This window comes from Entelurus aequoreus, linkage group LG11 (assembly GCF_033978785.1).
Source record: "Entelurus aequoreus isolate RoL-2023_Sb linkage group LG11, RoL_Eaeq_v1.1, whole genome shotgun sequence".
Lineage (NCBI taxonomy): Eukaryota > Metazoa > Chordata > Actinopteri > Syngnathiformes > Syngnathidae > Entelurus > Entelurus aequoreus.
Window position 1 is genome coordinate 4,304,788 of NC_084741.1, and position 19,332 is coordinate 4,324,119.

General features: G+C 40.5%; 1 protein-coding gene across 1 annotated transcript in view; it reads right to left on the bottom strand.

Moving 5' to 3' along the window:
• LOC133659704 (mannosyl-oligosaccharide 1,2-alpha-mannosidase IA) overlaps positions 1–19,332 on the bottom strand; it is a 506,348-nt gene that overhangs the window by 196,624 nt on the left and 290,392 nt on the right. The window lies entirely within an intron of this gene.

Consider the following 19,332-nt stretch of genomic DNA (forward strand, 5'->3'; position numbering starts at 1 on the left):
AAGTACGTCCCAAGTGGTCACTTGTGAAAATGTGCCGCAGCGCTATTGATGCCTGCACTTTTCATCTGGATGCTAACTGTTACATATTCATACGCTGCCTGAGAGAGACGAGTTTGTCGGCTTGGCTCGGGGTGCAAAATGAGAGGCTAAATGGCTCAATTACCTATTTTGTCAAGTGTGGTGGGGAAGGTAATACAGCAAGCGGTGTAATGACTTGTGTTAGATTATTAGGCTTTTTAAGTATCGAGTGATTTCTCCGACTCTCATCAGCATCCAAAACTGGCGAGTGGCAAATATTCGACACAATGTCCTACAGCAGCATCACAGGGTGGTGTTTAAACACGTGACAACATGTCAGTCTCTACACAAAACAGGCCTCTTTCAAACATGCATTTAAAGGGGAACTGCAATTTTTTGGGGAATGTTGCCTATCGTTCACAATCCTTGTGAAAGACAAGAAGACAAACATTTTTTTTTCTCATTTTTTAACATATAAAAATTGGCTCGTTCTAGACATAATTAGACAAATGGTCGTTGGTTTTTGGACATGGACACACACAAATGTTCTTGTCGGTCCCCTAATGGTGTGTAATACATTTTCGCTAAAAATCCTAAAGTAGCAGACGTTGTTTTGTAAAATAAATTGTGCGATTAATGAGAACCGAACAATCAGCCCTTGGGTCACCTTGTATAGACCACGTCTGTATGTTCTGTTACAGATAGCTTCAAAGTTGTATCATAATTAGACAAACGGTCGCTGGTTTTTGGACATGGACACACACAAATGTTCTTGTCGGTCCCCTAATGGTATTTACTACATTTTCGCAAAAAATCCAAACGTTGCAGACTTCGTTTTATAGAATACATTCTGCGATTAATGAGAACCAAACAACATGGACACACACAAATGTTCTTGTCGGCCCCCTAATAGTGTGTACTACATTTTGGCTAAAAATGCTAACAATTTTTTATTTTTTATTTTTTTTTTGTCATAAAGAAATACAATCATGTTTGCTTACGGACTGTATCCCTGCAGACTGTGTTTTTTATGTTGATTTAATTAAAAAAAATAAAAAATTAAAAAATATTTTTTATTTCTTGTAACAATCGGTCCACGGACCGGTACCGGGCCGCGGCCCGGTGGTTGGGGACCACTGATGTAGATCACAAGGAAATATTTTAGAAAAAAAAAAAAAAAATGTCTCCTTTAATGCGCCTTATAATCCGGTGCGCCTTATATATTAAAAAATATCGAAAATAGACCATTAATTAATTAGTGCGCCCAGGCCTGGCCCTAACCAATCTGGCGCCCTCTGCAAGATTTTAGGTGGCGCCCCGCCACATCGGCAGTGAAGTGTATATACTCACAAGAAACCGAATAGCTTTGTCTTTGACCTTTTTTTTTACTTAAAGAAAGCAAATTAACATATTATATGAGAATGTTATGTTATGATTATCTTTAACCGAATCACAGCAGTGCTCGAATTAAAAAACAGCATTCCCTCTCATGTGATATTGCTTAATTAACATTAATGATGTGCACTTTAACAACTAGGCTTACAACTATACCTAATATATAAAGGGGTGGAAAAGTGACTATTGCCTGCAGGGCAAACATTAGCTAACCAGAAGGCAATAACAATGTAAACAAAAAACACCTGCTTAAAAGATCTAATGAGGAATTTAAGGTGGGAGTACTGTAATTACCTAACGTTACATTATTATTTTCCATAACAATTTAGCCCCCTCCACAATATTAACCCGACGTTAAAACAGAACTAGTTATTTATTGATTAGCAATTGCCGAATCATGTAACATTAGCTTAATGCTAAAAAGCCAGGTTACTATCACATTCTGTAACAGACAAATAATTTCATGTAGGCTAACGTTACCTACCTGCTACCTCTGTCTTTTTCTCGTTTCTCCTCCTCTTCTTTTCTATTTTTTCTTCCCTGGGCACCTGACAGTTTTGGCCGTTTTGACATCTTGTGTTGATTTTTTGATGTGGTGACGTCCAAAAAGAGTCATGATAAGGGAAGGGAGGGGACGCACCGTGCGGGGGGACGGGGGGGGGGGCGTAATGTTGTAACAAATAATATTTCTATTAAATAGGCTTTACTTTGCATTTGAATTAACGTGGGATTATTTTTTGTATTTAGAAATAATAGTACCAACCTTTTTTTTTGTTTTTTTTCCAACATTTGTGGCACTGGCGTGGCGCCCCCTGATGGACGGCCCCCTTAGCATTTGCCTATACGGCCTATGCCACGGGCCGGCCCTGAGTGCGCCTTATAATCCCGAGCGTCCTATGGCCCGGAAAATACGGTAGTTGTTTAAGTCTGTGCCTGTCTCTGACGCAACAGTGACCCGCACACCCCGAAGTCTCCTCAAGAGGTGTAGGCGACTTTGACCCTTGTGGTACGCAACTTTTAAATTGTGAGTCCAGGGAATGTCAGTTCCCGTCTGTCTTCCTGGACAACTTTAGTCTTCTTCCACTGCGGCTGTTGAAACAGATGGAGACGCATCAAACCGTTCAGATCGACGCTTTAGTGTCTGTCTGACGTCTCCGTGGAATTGGATGCACACGCCTGAGCCTGATTTCATTTCCTCCTGTTAGCTGCAAACGTGACGATGTAGATGACCTAAAATAAGGCGGTAAGACTGTCAAACTGTCAAAACTCTTTCTTGCATCACAGCACACCTTGTATAGACCACGTCTGTGTGTTCTGTTACAGATAGCTTCAAAGTTGTATCATAATTAGACAAATGGTCGTTGGCTTTTGGACATGGACACACACAAATGTTCTTGTCGGTCCCCTAATGGTGTGTACTACATTTTCGCTAAAAATCCTAACGTTGCAGACTTCGTTTTATAAAATACATTGTGGAATTAATGAGAACCGAACAATCTGCCCTTGGGTCACCTTGTATAGACCACGTCTGTATGTTCTGTTACAGATAGCTTCAAAGTTGTATCATAATTAGACAAATGGTCGTTGGCTTTTGGACATGGACACACACAAATGTTGTTGTCGGTCCCCTAATGGTGTGTACTACATTTTAACTAAAAATCCTAACGTTGCAGACTTCGTTTTATAAAATACATTGTGGAATTAATGAGAACCGAACAATCTGCCCTTGGGTCACCTTGTATAGACCACGTCTGTATGTTCTGTTGCAGATAGCTTCAAAGTTGTATCATAATTAGACAAATGGTCGTTGGCTTTTGGACATGGACACACACAAATGTTCTTGTCGGTCCCCTAATGGTATGTACTACATTTTCTCTAAAAATCGTAAAGTTGCAGACGTTGTTTTATAAAATACATTGTGTGATTAATGAGAACCGAACAATCTGCCCTTGGATCACCTTGTATCGACCACATCTGTATGTTCTGTTACAGATAGCTTCAAAGTTGTATCATAATTAGACAAATGGTCATTGGGTTTTGGACATGGACACACACAAATGTTCTTGTCGGTCCCCTAATGGTGTGTACTAATTATTTGCTAAAAATGCTAAAGTTGCAGACGTTGTTTTATAAAATACTTTATGCGGTTAATGAGAACCGAAAAATCTGCCCTTGGGTCACCTTGTATAGACCACGTCTGTGTGTTCTGTTACAGATAGCTTCAAAGTTGTACCATAATTAGACAAATGGTCGTTGGCTTTTGGACATGGACACACACAAATGTTCTTGTCGGTCCCCTAATGGTGTGTACTACATTTTCGCTAAAAATCCTAACGTTGCAGACTTCGTTTTATAAAATACATTGTGGAATTAATGAGAACCGAACAATCTGCCTTTGGATCACCTTGTATAGACCACGTCTTTATGTTCTGTTACAGATAGCTTCAAAGTTGTATCATAATTAGACAAATGGTCGTTGGCTTTTGGACATGAACACACACAAATGTTCTTGTCGGTCCCCTAATGGTGTGTACGAAATTTTCGCTAAAAATCCTAAAGTTGCAGACGTTGTTTTATAAAATACTTTATGCGGTTAATGAGAACCGAACAATCTGCCCTTTGGTCACCTTGTATAGACCACGTCTGTGTGTTCTGTTACAGATAGCTTCAAAGTTGTATCATAATTAGACAAATGGTCATTGGGTTTTGGACATGGACACACACAAATGTTCTTGGCGGTCCCCTAATGGTGTGTACTACATTTTCTCTAAAAATCGTAAAGTTGCAGACGTTGTTTTATAAAATACATTGTGGAATTAATGAGAACCGAACAATCTGCCCTTGGGTCACCTTGTATCGACCACGTCTGTATGTTCTGTTACAGATAGCTTCAAAGTTGTATCATAATTAGACAAATGGTCATTGGGTTTTGGACATGGACTCACACAAATGTTCTTGTCGGTCCCCTAATGGTGTGTACGAAATTTTCGATAAAAATCCTAAAGTTGCAGACTTCATTTTATAAAATACATTGTGGAATTAATGAGAACCGAACAATCTGCCCTTGGGTCACCTTGTATAGACCACGTCTGTGTGTTCTGTTACAGATAGCTTCAAAGTTGTATCATAATTAGACAAATGGTCATTGGGTTTTGGACATGGACACACACAAATGTTCTTGTCGGTCCCCTAATGGTGTGTACTAAATATTTGCTATAAATGCTAAAGTTGCAGACGTTGTTTTATAAAATACTTTATGCGGTTAATAAGAACCGAACAATCTGCCCTTGGGTCACCTTGTAGAGACCACGTCTGTATGGTCTGTTACAGATAGCTTCAAAGTTGTACCATAATTAGACAAATGGTCGTTGGCTTTTGGACATGGACACACACAAATGTTCTTGTCGTCCCCTAATGGTGTGTACGAAATTTTCGCTAAAAATCCTAAAGTTGCAGACGTTGTTTTATAAAATACTTTATGCGGTTAATAAGAACCGAACAATCTGCCCTTGGGTCACCTTGTATAGACCACGTCTGTGTGTTCTGTTACAGATAGCTTCAAAGTTGTATCATAATTAGACTAATGGTCGTTGGCTTTTGGACATGGACACACACAAATGTTCTTGTCAGTCCCCTAATGGTGTGTACTAAATATTTGCTAAAAATGCTAAAGTTGCAGACGTTGTTTTATAAAATACTTTATGCGGTTAATAAGAACCGAACAATCTGCCCTTGGGTCACCTTGTATAGACCACGTCTGTGTGTTCTGTTACAGATAGCTTCAAAGTTGTATCATAATTAGACAAATAATCATTGGATTTTGGACATGGACACACACAAATGTTCTTGTCAGTCCCCTAATGGTGTGTACTACATTTTCGCTAAAAATCCTAACGTTGCAGACTTCGTTTTATAAAATACATTGTGGAATTAATGAGAACCGAACAATCTGCCCTTTGGTCACCTTGTATAGACCACGTCTGTGTGTTCTGTTACAGATAGCTTCAAAGTTGTATCATAATTAGACAAATGGTCGTTGGCTTTTGGACATGGACACACACAAATGTTCTTGTCGGTCCCCTAATGGTGTGTACTAATTATTTGCTAAAAATGCTAAAGTTGCAGACGTTGTTTTATAAAATACTTTATGCGGTTAATAAGAACCGAACAATCTGCCCTTGGGTCACCTTGTATAGACCACGTCTGTATGTTCTGTTACAGATAGCTTCAAAGTTGTATCATAATTAGACAAATGGTCATTGGGTTTTGGACATGGACTCACACAAATGTTCTTGTCGGTCCCCTAATGGTGTGTACTACATTTTCTCTAAAAATCGTAAAGTTGCAGACGTTGTTTTATAAAATACATTGTGTGACTAATGAGAACCGAACAATCTGCCCTTGGGTCACCTTGTAGAGACCACGTCTGTATGGTCTGTTACAGATAGCTTCAAAGTTGTATCATAATTAGACAAATGGTCGTTGGCTTTTGGACATGGACACACACAAATGTTCTTGTCGGTCCCCTAATGGTGTGTACGAAATTTTCGCTAAAAATCCTAAAGTTGCAGACGTTGTTTTATAAAATACTTTATGCGGTTAATAAGAACCGAACAATCTGCCCTTGGGTCACCTTGTATAGACCACGTCTGTATGTTCTGTTACAGATAGCTTCAAAGTTGTACCATAATTAGACAAATGGTCATCGGTTTTTGAACATGGACACACACAAATGTTCTTGTCAGTCTCCTAATGATGTCGACGTTTTGTAAAATACATTGCACGATTAATGAGAACCGAACAATCTGCCCTGGGGTCATAGGCCGCATTTTTAACCAGCCGTATCTTAACCGACTTTACGCGCTACTTTCTCCATCCTTGTCCTCGCCGCTTGCACTCGGCGAGGAGTTGCTTTTAATTAGCATCAAAAAGGGCAGAGACCCATGCAATATCTATGAGCGCTGACATTTGTGGCGAGGCAAGGGATCCGTCAGATGACTCTGGGGTCTTCTTGACGAATATCAGACTGCCATTACTCGTTTTCTCGTAAGAGTATTCCGCCTGGAGGCTAGCTCTTTAGCGCTTCTGTCGCACAGGAAAGGGTCAAAGAGATTTGTGGTTAGCAATTCTGATGCCTATGTTTTGGTTTATTTTTTACTCCTGCTTGTGTCACCTGTTTGTACAGGTGAGGTTTCAGCCATGAAACCTTGGCGGAAAAACTGAACAGCTATGTTGTGTTTTAGAAAGAATGACCTCAGGCTATAGTGGCCCCAGGTTGAGTTCATCTGAGGTCACCAGGTGGATGCCCTCAAGCCTGACGCCTCCACGGACAAACTATCAAAAGAGAGCCATTGTTACCCTACTCCAAGGGTCTGCAACCCAAAATTTTAAAAGAGCCTCATTGGTCCAAAAATACCCAAAAAAAATCTGTCTGGAGCCGCAAAAAATTTAAAGTCTTATATAAGTGTTATAATGAAGACAACACATGATGTAAGTTTCTTTATTAGCTATATTAGCCTACTATCAAAATGACTTTAAAAGTCTTTTATAAGTGTTATAATGAAGACAACACATGATGTAAGTGTCTATATTAGCCTACAATCAAAATGACTTTTAAAGTCTTGTATAAGTGTTATAATGAAGGCAACACATGATGTAAGTGGCTATATTAGCCTACTATCAAAATGACTTTAAAAGTCTTATATTAGTTGTCAGAAAAATTGTATGTAAATTATCAAAAAAGTTTCCGTTCTCTGAGTTCCCAATGAACAGACAAGAGGCTGTCTTTGTTGCACCAAGCAAAGGCTTGGAAAATTCCATTGTGTACGATGGGAGGATACGGGAGGGGGTTATCTATTGTCATGGAAGACCTGCTCAAGCTGAATCTAGGACTAGCCCAAGCCCGAGGCATCTTTTTCTTTTGTGTTAATGTGACCGAAAACAATGACTGTTTACATACTCCCCATTCCTTTAGAAACAGATGTTGTTATGTAAACGGGGAAAGTCCAAATAAAAAAAGGTGGCGTACAATCTTTTGCCAGAGCGTGGGTGACATTGTGAGAGGTTACAGGTTGACACGTTTCTCCTCAATTGAGCAAAATTGAATTCTGCCCCTGTTGGATTCTTTGCTTCCTGTCTTGTTTAATAGATGTCACCAGTGTTTGAACCTGACATTAGTGTATAATGAAGACAACACATGATGTAAGTGTCTATATTAGCCTACTATCAAAATGACTTTAAAAGTCTTATATAAGTGTTATAATGAAGACAACACATATTGTGTCTATATTAGCTGTATTAGCCTACTATCAAAGGCTAAAGCAAAATATCACTGACAGAAATGTTGAATTTAATTTTTATTCCTCACATTTTTGCAACATTGGAAATGATTACTAAAATGGAGGCTTCTCACAGGGTGAGATAACTTCTGGAAATGACTGGCTCAGAATGGCCAAAGGTATAGATGTGTGTGTCCAAGTTTGAAATCATTATTATTAGTATTTATTTATGTTTTAAAAACGGTTTGAATGTTTAATAATTTGGCCATCAAATTGTGCAATGTAAAAGTGGCAATAGATTTCATGGTAAAATTGTGACATTTACTGTGGTTTTTACAGCATTTTTGTCTAAATAAAAAAACAGTGCTTTTTCTACTGTAATAAACTGTGGTGCCGTTTTGGCATTTACAGTAATACACCGAAAAGTCTACACTTGTTGATTTGCGGTATAAAAAAAAAAAATAAATAAATAAAACTGGTAGCTCAGGTGCCAGAATTGTACCGTAAAACTTTTTTTTAATTTACAGTAAAAAAACAAAAGCAAATATTACGGTAAAATTCTGGCAACTGAGCTGTCTTTTTTTTTTTTTTACCATAAAAACAGCAGTACTTTTTATTCCATTTACAGTAAAATACACTAAATTGAGGTGAAATTATTGCAACTTACCATATTTTTTTTAAATTTTAGTTACAAAAAAATCTACTAATAAAATGCATTTAAAAAATGGCGTAATAATAGTATTCACTGTTCGATGCGACCCAAATTAACTGCCTTGTGGCCCCCAGTGAAAACCACGTTGACACCTAAAAGCAGCATGTCTTTCGTCACACGGTATTTCCGCAGTTGTAGGCATTTGCACGTATAAAATACAACTTTTGGAGAGAAATATCGGAATTAGTTTTTTTCCCGCTCAAATCTTGCAGCCCTACTACGCACTTATTAAAGTACCAAATCCCTAGCGTTAAAATGACATTTCCTCCACGTTTACAAACAATTGACCTTTTTCCCCTCCCGGGCACAACTGGATGTATTTCTTTTCCGCACACTTGGGATCCTTTGGCATTTTTTGTGTGAGCCTCCAGATCGATGGTGCATGTCCGACCCCCACCCCCCACCCCCCACCCCCCACCCCGGTGAGCAACAATCCTCTTCCCTGTCGAGCCGAGCCGGCGACGGGAGTCGTGCCGGTGTGCAGAATGTCACCTCGGCCTCCCCCGGTGGAGAAAATGAGCGGGATGAAAACATTTTTAACCCGGACCTGAGACGGATGGAGCGAGCGAGGGCGGGGGGGGGAACCATGGCAACCATGTGTAAGAGGAGGAGAATGACGTTGTCATGTTGGTCGGGAAGAGAGGATATTTCTGGGGGGAGATGATGGTTCTTGTGGGAGATGATGGATAAACCTTGTGGTCCTGGGAGGATGGTGTGCTTTTTAAACACGGCAATATGTCACGAGCAGTGTGTTAACAGCAGCCTGCAGTCACACACGCCTGACACAGTGGCCTAGTGGTTAGAGTGTCCGTTTTGAGTTCAAACCCCGGCCGAGTCATACCAAAGACTATAAAAATGGGAGCCGTTACCTCCCTGCTTGGCACTCAGCATCAAGGGTTGGAATTGGGGGTTAAATCACCAAAAATGATTCCCGGGCGTGGCCACCGCTGCTGCCCACTGCTCCCCTCACCTCTCTAGGGGTTGATCAAGGGTGATGGGTCAAACGCAGAGGACAATTTCGCCACACCTAGTGTGTGTGTGTCACTATCAGTGGTACTTTAACTTTAACTGGAAACAGGAATTTCTCCTCTATGTTTCCTCTGGTCCACCGGGGGGGGGGGGTTCTTGTTTCGCTTTCTTCTCCTCGGAGCAGACGCCGGCTGATAGAAATTCTGGGTTTGTCTCAAGGAGAAGCGCGGCTCGGCTTCAAGTCACGTACCGTAAGTGCCGCAAGGTCTACTGTAACAGAAAAGACTGGAGGGATATCTGGACTAGGATTGTCCCGATACCAATATAGTGGTACCAGTACCAACAGTTTGGCCAACAAAAAATAAAGAGAATTGTTGCGTAGACAGCTCTTCCTCCCAGGGATTTTAAGCTGCTATCCACTCCCAAGTTCTTAAATGGCACATAAGCTGGAGTTTAAATTGATCACCAGGCAGTAGTTGGTATTTTGTGGTTTATTCTCAAAGCTTTGACAATAAACGTGAGACCCAATCCAGTTCAGAAGCGTTCCCTCGCCCAGTCTAGATCGATCTCCCAAAACCCCGGAAGTACTGTGTTCTTCCCTCTGTCCCTCGTTCCCACCCTCATTGTTTAGACTACCCCGAGTTATCTCTACTCTCTGCATTCCACTGCTAGAAGGCCAACACATTACTATGAGAGAGAGAAAGAAGGAAGAATACTAGCTATTTTGTAATACGACTATGGAAGGAAAGAAGTAACACCTAAATATGGATATATGGAAAAGATCTGGTTCCATCAATTCCCCCTTCAAGATTTTCTAATAAGATCTTTACTACTAGTACAACACTTATAAAGCACGCCCCACATTAAAGTAGGTGCTGTTTTTTTTCTTTGAGCAAGCTAGCAATAAAACAACAGCATAGTTACATGGGAGATAGATGGAGGGAGTAAGTCTTAAAGTTACCACTTTGCTAGACCCCCTTCAGTGACACGGGTCACTGAAGGGGGCAAGCGACACCTCTCACATCGAATACACAATCTTCACAGCCTGCGTTCAGTTCGATGAGATGACAACACTTTTGAGCTAGCTTTGATGTTATTTGAACACTAATACAGTTTGCAGTTAAATAAAGGAGGAGTGAACATCCCAGTAAACAGAGTAAAGACTTTATAAACAAGTCGTGACGACGTTCATTAACTCTCAGTCACAACAGCTGATGGACGCTGTGTTGAGAAAATAAAAGCAACATCAAATAGTTTATTTTGTTTGCTTTGTGTGGGGACAAGTGTCTCCAATATTGTCCACACCTGTCTCCATCCAAACACAGCAGTGCGCTTTTAAAAGCACGGCGGGAAGCGGGGGGAAAATGACGTTAAACCAAGCGCTTGGCTCCGTTAACTCCGAGGGGAAATCTCCGGTGCAAAGTCTGTGTCGTTAGTCCGCCATGATTATCAAGCCAACAAGTGTCTCCAATATTGTCCACACCTGTCTCCATCCAAACACAGCAGTGCGCTCTTAAAAGCACGGCGGGAAGCGGGGGGAAAATGACGTTAAACCAAGCGCTTGGCTCCGTTTACTCCGAGGGGAAATCTCCGGTGCAAAGTCCGTGTCGTTAGTCCGCCATGATTATCAAGCCAACAAGTGTCTCCAATATTGTCCACACCTGTCTCCATCCAAACACAGCAGTGCGCTTTTAAAAGCACGGCGGGAAGCGGGGGGGAAAAGACGTTAAACCAAGCGCTTGGCTCCGTTAACTCCGAGGGGAAATCTCCGGTGCAAAGTCTGTGTCGTTAGTCCGCCATGATTATCAAGCCAACAAGTGTCTCCAATATTGTCCACACCTGTCTCCATCCAAACACAGCAGTGCGCTCTTAAAAGCACGGCGGGAAGCGGGGGGAAAATGACGTTAAACCAAGCGCTTGGCTCCGTTTACTCCGAGGGGAAATCTCCGGTGCAAAGTCCGTGTCGTTAGTCCGCCATGATTATCAAGCCAACAAGTGTCTCCAATATTGTCCACACCTGTCTCCATCCAAACACAGCAGTGCGCTCTTAAAAGCACGGCGGGAAGCGGGGGGAAAATGACGTTAAACCAAGCGCTTGGCTCCGTTAACTCCGAGGGGAAATCTCCGGTGCAAAGTCTGTGTCGTTAGTCCGCCATGATTATCAAGCCAACAAGTGTCTCCAATATTGTCCACACCTGTCTCCATCCAAACACAGCAGTGCGCTCTTAAAAGCACAGCGGGAAGCGGGGGGGAAATGACGTTAAACCAAGCGCTTGGCTCCATTTACTCCGAGGGGAAATCTCTGGTGCAAAGTCCGTGTCGTTAGTCCGCCATGATTATCAAGCCAACAAGTGTCTCCAATATTGTCCACACCTGTCTCCATCCAAACACAGCAGTGCGCTCTTAAAAGCACGGCGGGAAGCGGGGGGAAAATGACGTCAAACCAAGCGCTTGGCTCCGTTTACTCCGAGGGGGAAATCTCCGGTGCAAAGTCCGTGTCGTTAGTCCGCCATGATTATCAAGCCAACAAGTGTCTCCAATATTGTCCACACCTGTCTCCATCCAAACACAGCAGTGCGCTCTTAAAAGCACGGCGGGAAGCGGGGGGAAAATGACGCCAAACCAAGCGCTTGGCTCCGTTTACTCCGAGGGGGAAATCTCCGGTGCAAAGTCTGTGTCGTTAGTCCGCCATGATTATCAAGCCAACAAGTGTCTCCAATTTTGTCCACACCTGTCTCCATCCAAACACAGCAGTGCGCTCTTAAACGCACGGCGGGAAGTGAGGCGAAGATGACGTTAAACCAAGCGCTTGACTCCGTTAACTCCGAGGGGAAATCTCCGGTGCAAAGTCCGTGTCGTTAGTCCGCCATGATTATCAAGCCAACAAGTGTCTCCAATATTGTCCACACCTGTCTCCATCCAAACACAGCAGTGCGCTCTTAAAAGCACGGCGGGAAGCGGGGGGAAAATGACGTCAAACCAAGCGCTTGGCTCCGTTTACTCCGAGGGGGAAATCTCCGGTGCAAAGTCCGTGTCGTTAGTCCGCCATGATTATCAAGCCAACAAGTGTCTCCAATATTGTCCACACCTGTCTCCATCCAAACACAGCAGTGCGCTCTTAAAAGCACGGCGGGAAGCGGGGGGAAAATGACGCCAAACCAAGCGCTTGGCTCCGTTTACTCCGAGGGGGAAATCTCCGGTGCAAAGTCTGTGTCGTTAGTCCGCCATGATTATCAAGCCAACAAGTGTCTCCAATTTTGTCCACACCTGTCTCCATCCAAACACAGCAGTGCGCTCTTAAACGCACGGCGGGAAGTGAGGCGAAGATGACGTTAAACCAAGCGCTTGACTCCGTTAACTCCGAGGGGAAATCTCCGGTGCAAAGTCCGTGTCGTTAGTCCGCCATGATTATCAAGCCAACAAGTGTCTCCAATATTGTCCACACCTGTCTCCATCCAAACACAGCAGTGCGCTCTTAAAAGCACGGCGGGAAGCGGGGGGAAAATGACGTCAAACCAAGCGCTTGGCTCCGTTTACTCCGAGGGGGAAATCTCCGGTGCAAAGTCCGTGTCGTTAGTCCGCCATGATTATCAAGCCAACAAGTGTCTCCAATATTGTCCACACCTGTCTCCATCCAAACACAGCAGTGCGCTCTTAAAAGCACGGCGGGAAGCGGGGGGAAAATGACGCCAAACCAAGCGCTTGGCTCCGTTTACTCCGAGGGGGAAATCTCCGGTGCAAAGTCTGTGTCGTTAGTCCGCCATGATTATCAAGCCAACAAGTGTCTCCAATTTTGTCCACACCTGTCTCCATCCAAACACAGCAGTGCGCTCTTAAACGCACGGCGGGAAGTGAGGCGAAGATGACGTTAAACCAAGCGCTTGACTCCGTTAACTCCGAGGGGAAATCTCCGGTGCAAAGTCCGTGTCGTTAGTCCGCCATGATTATCAAGCCAACAAGTGTCTCCAATATTGTCCACACCTGTCTCCATCCAAACACAGCAGTGCGCTCTTAAAAGCATGGGGGGAAATGACGTTAAACCAAGCTCTTGGCTCCGTTTACTCCGAGGGGAAATCTCCGGTGCAAAGTCCGTGTAGTTAGTCCGCCATGATTATCAAGCCAAACATGCGGCTGACTTTGTGTTGCCTAAAATGCATTAATAAATGTCAGTTGTTCGGTAATTTAAAAATTAGACGGTACTACAAACCGTCTGGAATTTTATCGTGAATTATCATTATATCGTTTATTGTTACATCCCTCGTCCATTAACAAGTAAAAAGTCAAGGGTGGTCACGGCATGTTCTTGCCGCCGATGTTGGTCAATTTTTTAGGGCTTTTACGTACGTAACAACGACGCTGCCGCCGTTGTTACGTACGTAAAAGTAATTCAATGACTCGTTACTAGCCGTTGAGTTGCTCAGGCCGTTATTATGTGTCGTGGTTTTTCTAACCCAGCTCACATGTGCACCTGCAGCGACCTCTGTCAGGTGTTTAGCGGCGTGCAGGACGGACGAGAGACGTTACAAACTTCTAGCGAGATCACGCGCAGCAGATCCCGCGACATCCGCTTTGACCTTCCTCTTCTCGTCTCTGTGATTAATGCCGTGTGATGAGGAAATGTCTCCGGTTGCACACAAAAGATGGCTGCTGGTGAAAATGTCAGTTGGTGAACGTGTCACTTTTCCAGGGTAAAAAAATGCTGTGCGTTGCTTCACTCCAGCGTCTTTTAGACACGCGAGTTCCGCCGAGGCCTGGCAGTGATGTTCAGTCAAAAGGAAGACGACGCATCACCGGGACGGTTTGTCTCCTTTTGGACGACAACTTTGCACCGGAGACGTCGCACACTTTCCAGCTTCCGCTGCGGTGGATTTAAGAGACTGTCACGCACGGCCTTGTTTGGATGCACTAAATTACGGCTTTAGGATTTCCAAAACCACACGTTAAGGGAGTCGGCTTTCTCCCGCTGCGTGCTTGGATTGTGCAAGTGAATGTGCAGACGTGGAAAAAGTCACGTACAAAACCCCGTTTCCATATGAGTTGGGAAATTGTGTTGGATGTAAATATAAACGGAATACAATGATTTGCAAATCCTTTTCAAGCCATATTCAATTGAATGCACTACTAAGACAACATATTTGATGTTCAAACTCATAAACTTTTTTTGCAAATAATAATTAACTTAGAATTTCATGGCTGCAAAAGTAGTTGGGAAAGGGCATGGTCACCACTGTGTTACATGGCCTTTCCTTTTAACAACACTCAGTAAACGTTTGCAGTGTTTCCCATAAACTGCCAAGATACCTGTGGCGGTGGGGGCGTGGCTATGGGCGTGGTCACCGAGACATCATCGAGTAATTTGCATAATTTACTACAATGATTTGATTTCCTCTAAAAAGGCTAAAAAAATACTAATTAATAATAACAGTTTTGTTTTAAACGTCCATCCATCCATTTTACAATATAATTACAACACTTTATGTACATATTTATATATAGACTTGAACAATAGTTATTAATATTTATTAATTGTGGTTCTTACAAAAAATATATCTTATAAAATATAAAAGCTAAAATGTCTCAAAGCTCTGCCCCTTTAATTAGTGCATACTAAATAATTTAACTTTAGCCTACTACTACAACTAGGGATGTCCGATAATGGCTTTTTGCCGATATCCGATATGCCGATATTGTCCAACTCTTTAATTACCGATACGGATATCAACCGATACCGATATCAACCGATATATACAGTCGTGGAATTAACACATTATTATGCCTAATTTGGACAACCAGGTATGGTGAAGATAAGGTACTTTTTTTTAAAAAATGAATCAAATAAAATAAGATAAATAAATTAAAAACATTTTCTTGAATAAAAAAGAAAGTAAAACAATATAAAAACAGTTACATAGAAACTAGTAATTAATGAAAATTTGTCAAATTAACTGTTAAAGGTTAGTACTATTAGTGGAGCAGCAGCACGCACAATCATGTGTGCTTACGGACTGTATCCCTTGCAGACTTTATTGATATATATTGATATATAATGTAGAAAGCAGAATATTAATAACAGAAAGAAACAACCCTTTTGTGTGAATGAGTGTAAATGGGGGAGGGAGGTTTTTTTGGGTTGGTGCACTAATTGTAAGTGTATCTTGTGTTTTTTATGTGGATTTAATTAAAGAAAAGAAAAAACGGGAAAAAAAACGATACTGATAATAAAAAAAACGATACCGATAATTTCCGATATTACATTTTAACGCGTTTATCGGCCGAGAATATCGGCAGACCGATATTATCGGACATCTCTAACTACAACCATATTATTTACCAGCAACATAAAGTGAAACAGAGGCAGAGGTGTCCTGCCACAGTCAGTAACAAATAAACAGAAAACAGTAGTGGTGGTAGATAGACACAGAGCTTCATCAAACATCTGATCCACTGAACAAAGAGCTCCAAAAATCTTGAACTTTAGACTGCCATCAGTTTTACTCCCTACACTTAACCATGTGTTTCTTACTGCCTGCAGACTTTGCACCCTTTGTTATATACACATGTTGTGTTTCTAATGTAAATACATTTAATAAAGTCAAATGCAAATAAGGCAACAAGAGAAGTATCCTACACTTCTCTTTTGTAAAGTAAATCTGAACAGCCGATATGGGCATCTACATCAACTATATGATTTACCTGAGAAACTGGAGAGGACAAAAATATATATATATATATATATATATATATATATATATATATATATATATATATATATATATATATATATATATATATATATATATATATATATATATATATATATTTATATATATATATATATATATATATATATATATATATATATATATATATATATATATATATATATATATATATATATATATATATATATATTTATATATATATATTTATATATATATATATATATATATATATATATATATATATATATATATATATATATATATATATATATATATTTTATTTTATTTTTAATTTTTAATTTTTTTATTTGTGGCGGACGTAATTCTTTCGTGGCGGGCCGCCACAAATAAATGAATGTGTGGGAAACCCTGGTTTGGGAACTGAGGAAACTAATTGTTGAAGCTTTGAAAGTGGAATTCTTTCCCATTCTTGTTTTATGTAGAGCTTCAGTCGTTCAACAGTCCGCTGTCGTATTTTACGCTTCATAATGCGCCACACATTTTCCATGGGAGACAGGTCTGGACTGCAGGCGGGCCAGGAAAGTACCCACACTCTTTTTTTTTTTTTACGAAGCCACGCTGTTGTTAACACGTGCTGAATGTGGCTTGGCATTGTCTTGCTGAAATAAGCAGGGGCGTCCGTGAAAAAGACGGCGCTTAGATGGCAGCATATGTTGTTCCAAAACCTGTATGTACCTTTTAGCATTTATGGTGCCTTCACAGATGTGTAAGTTACCCATGCCTTGGGCACCATCACACATGCTGGCTTTTTACACTTTGCGTCGATAACAGTCTGGATGGTTCGCTTCCCCTTTGGTCCGGATGACACGATGTCGAATATTTCCAAAAACAATTTGAAATGTGGACTCGTCAGACCACAGAACACTTTTCCACTTTGCATGAGTCCATCTTAGATGATCTCAGGCCCAGAGAAGCCGGCGGCGTTTCTGGGTGTTGTTGATAAATGGCTTTCGCTTTGCATAGTAGAGCTTTAACTTGCACTTACATATGTAGCGACCGACTGTAGTTACTGACAGTGGTTTTCTGAAGTGTTCCTGAGCCCATGTGGTGATATCCTTTACACACCGATGTCGATTTTTGATACAGTGCCTTCTGAGGGATGGAAGGTCACGGTCATTCAATGTTGGTTTCTGGCCATGCCGCTTACGTGCAGTGATTTCTCCAGATTCTCTGAACCTTTTGATGATATTACGGAGCGTAGATGTTGAAATCCCTAAATTTCTTGCAATTGCACTTTGAGAAACGTTGTTCTTAAACTGTTTGACTATTTGCTCACGCAGTTGTGGACAAAGGGGTGTACCTCGCCCCATCCTTTCTTGTGAAAGACTGAGCATTTTTTGGGGAGCTGTTTTTATACCCAATCATGGCACCCACCTGTTCCCAATTAGCCTGCACACCTGTGGGATGTTCCAAATAAGCGTTTGATGAGCATTCCTCAACTTTCTCACTCTTTTTTGCCACTTGTGCCAGCTTTATATTTACATCTAACACAATTTCCCAACTCATATAGAAACGGGGTTTGTACTACCACCACCATGCTCGGCGGTAGGCGTGGTGTTCCTGGGATTAAAAGCCTCGCCTTTTCTCCTCCAAACATATTGCTGGGTATTGTGGCCAAACGGCTCCATATTTGTTTCATCTGACACCACATGGACAAAGATAAGACCTTCTGGGGGAAAGTTCTGTGGTCAGATGAAACAAAAATGGAGCTGTTTGGCCACAATACAATACATTTCTTACCAGGGGACATTGACAGGTTTCATACCAGGGGCCACATGGTATGTATTGACATTGTAGAGCAGCAACATTCCTCTCAGTGGGTCAGTGGGGGGTTCTCTGTGTTCCTAAGAGGAACATTGTTCTCCAGTATCGCACTAATTGAGTGCTTCTGTCTGCCAGCGGGGTTCTGCAGAAGCCAGCTTGTTTTGTTTTTTTTGGTGACTTTTTCCGTTTCTGACCGCGTTTTTTTCAAGAGACCCGCCTCTCCCCTCCCAACCATCTCTAATTTATTGAATCTGCTTTCGAGCGCTCGCCAGCCAGATTGCCCGCCCGCTATCGGCCATTAATTATGCAGAGGACTTTTGGTTGTTCTGAGCAGGCAGCCCGGGCAGCCGACGTGGGGCCTTTAGAGTTCATTAGCAGGGAAAATATGGAGTCTAGCCGACAATTTTCTTTGTTGTGGTTTGCTTATTTTTGCATGCTTTATGAAAGTGAAGTTTGGCCTAATGTGACTGTACTGTCAGATGGATGGATTAAAAAAAAAAAATCAGAAATCCTGACAAATATATTTTAAAGAGGTATTAAAAAAAATAATTGAAATTTAACAATCCTGACAATGTGTTTAAAAAGTAAAATGAATAAATGTAAAAAAAAAATAAAGAAATACATCCTGACAAATTAATTCTGGAAGAAGAAATAAATAACAAAAAATAAAATTAAAAATCCTGAAGGTAAATATATTTGGGGGGAAAAGATGGATATATTTAAAAACATTTAAAAAATCCTGACAAATATATTGTGGGGGAAAACAATAGATGGATGGGAAAAAAAAAAAAAAAGACCTGACAAATATATTTAGGTGGAAAACGATAGATGGATAGATGGATGGGAAAAAGAAAAGAAAAAACTGACAAATATATTTTGGAAAAAAAAATTGATGGATGGGTAAATACATAAAAAATATATAAATGAAAAAAAATAAAAAATTATTAATAAAAAAAAAAATCCGGACACTAAGTAAGTCGGTGGGAAAAAAAAAATTGATATGTGTAAAAGAAGAAGATAGATGTAAAAAAAAAAAAAAAAGTTAAATCCAGAAAAAAAGTATTTTGGAAATGATAGATTGTTAAACTGTAAAGAACATTTTTTTTTTAATTAATAAAAAGTAATCGGTAAAATAAACGATAGATGTGAAAAAAAAAAAATCCTGACAAATATTTTTGGATATAAGAAGAATTTGTGTTTATTTATATATTTTTAAATACATCTACTCATCTATCTTTTTCCCAAGAATATTTGTCAGGATTTTTTTTATTTTTTTTTTTTACATAAATTGTTTTACATCCATCCATTTATTTATCATTTCCAATTGTCAGGGTTTTAGATTTTTAAATTACACTTACTTCATATATATAATATATACATCTATACTATTTATATATATATATATATATATATATATATATATATATATATATATATATATATATATATATAT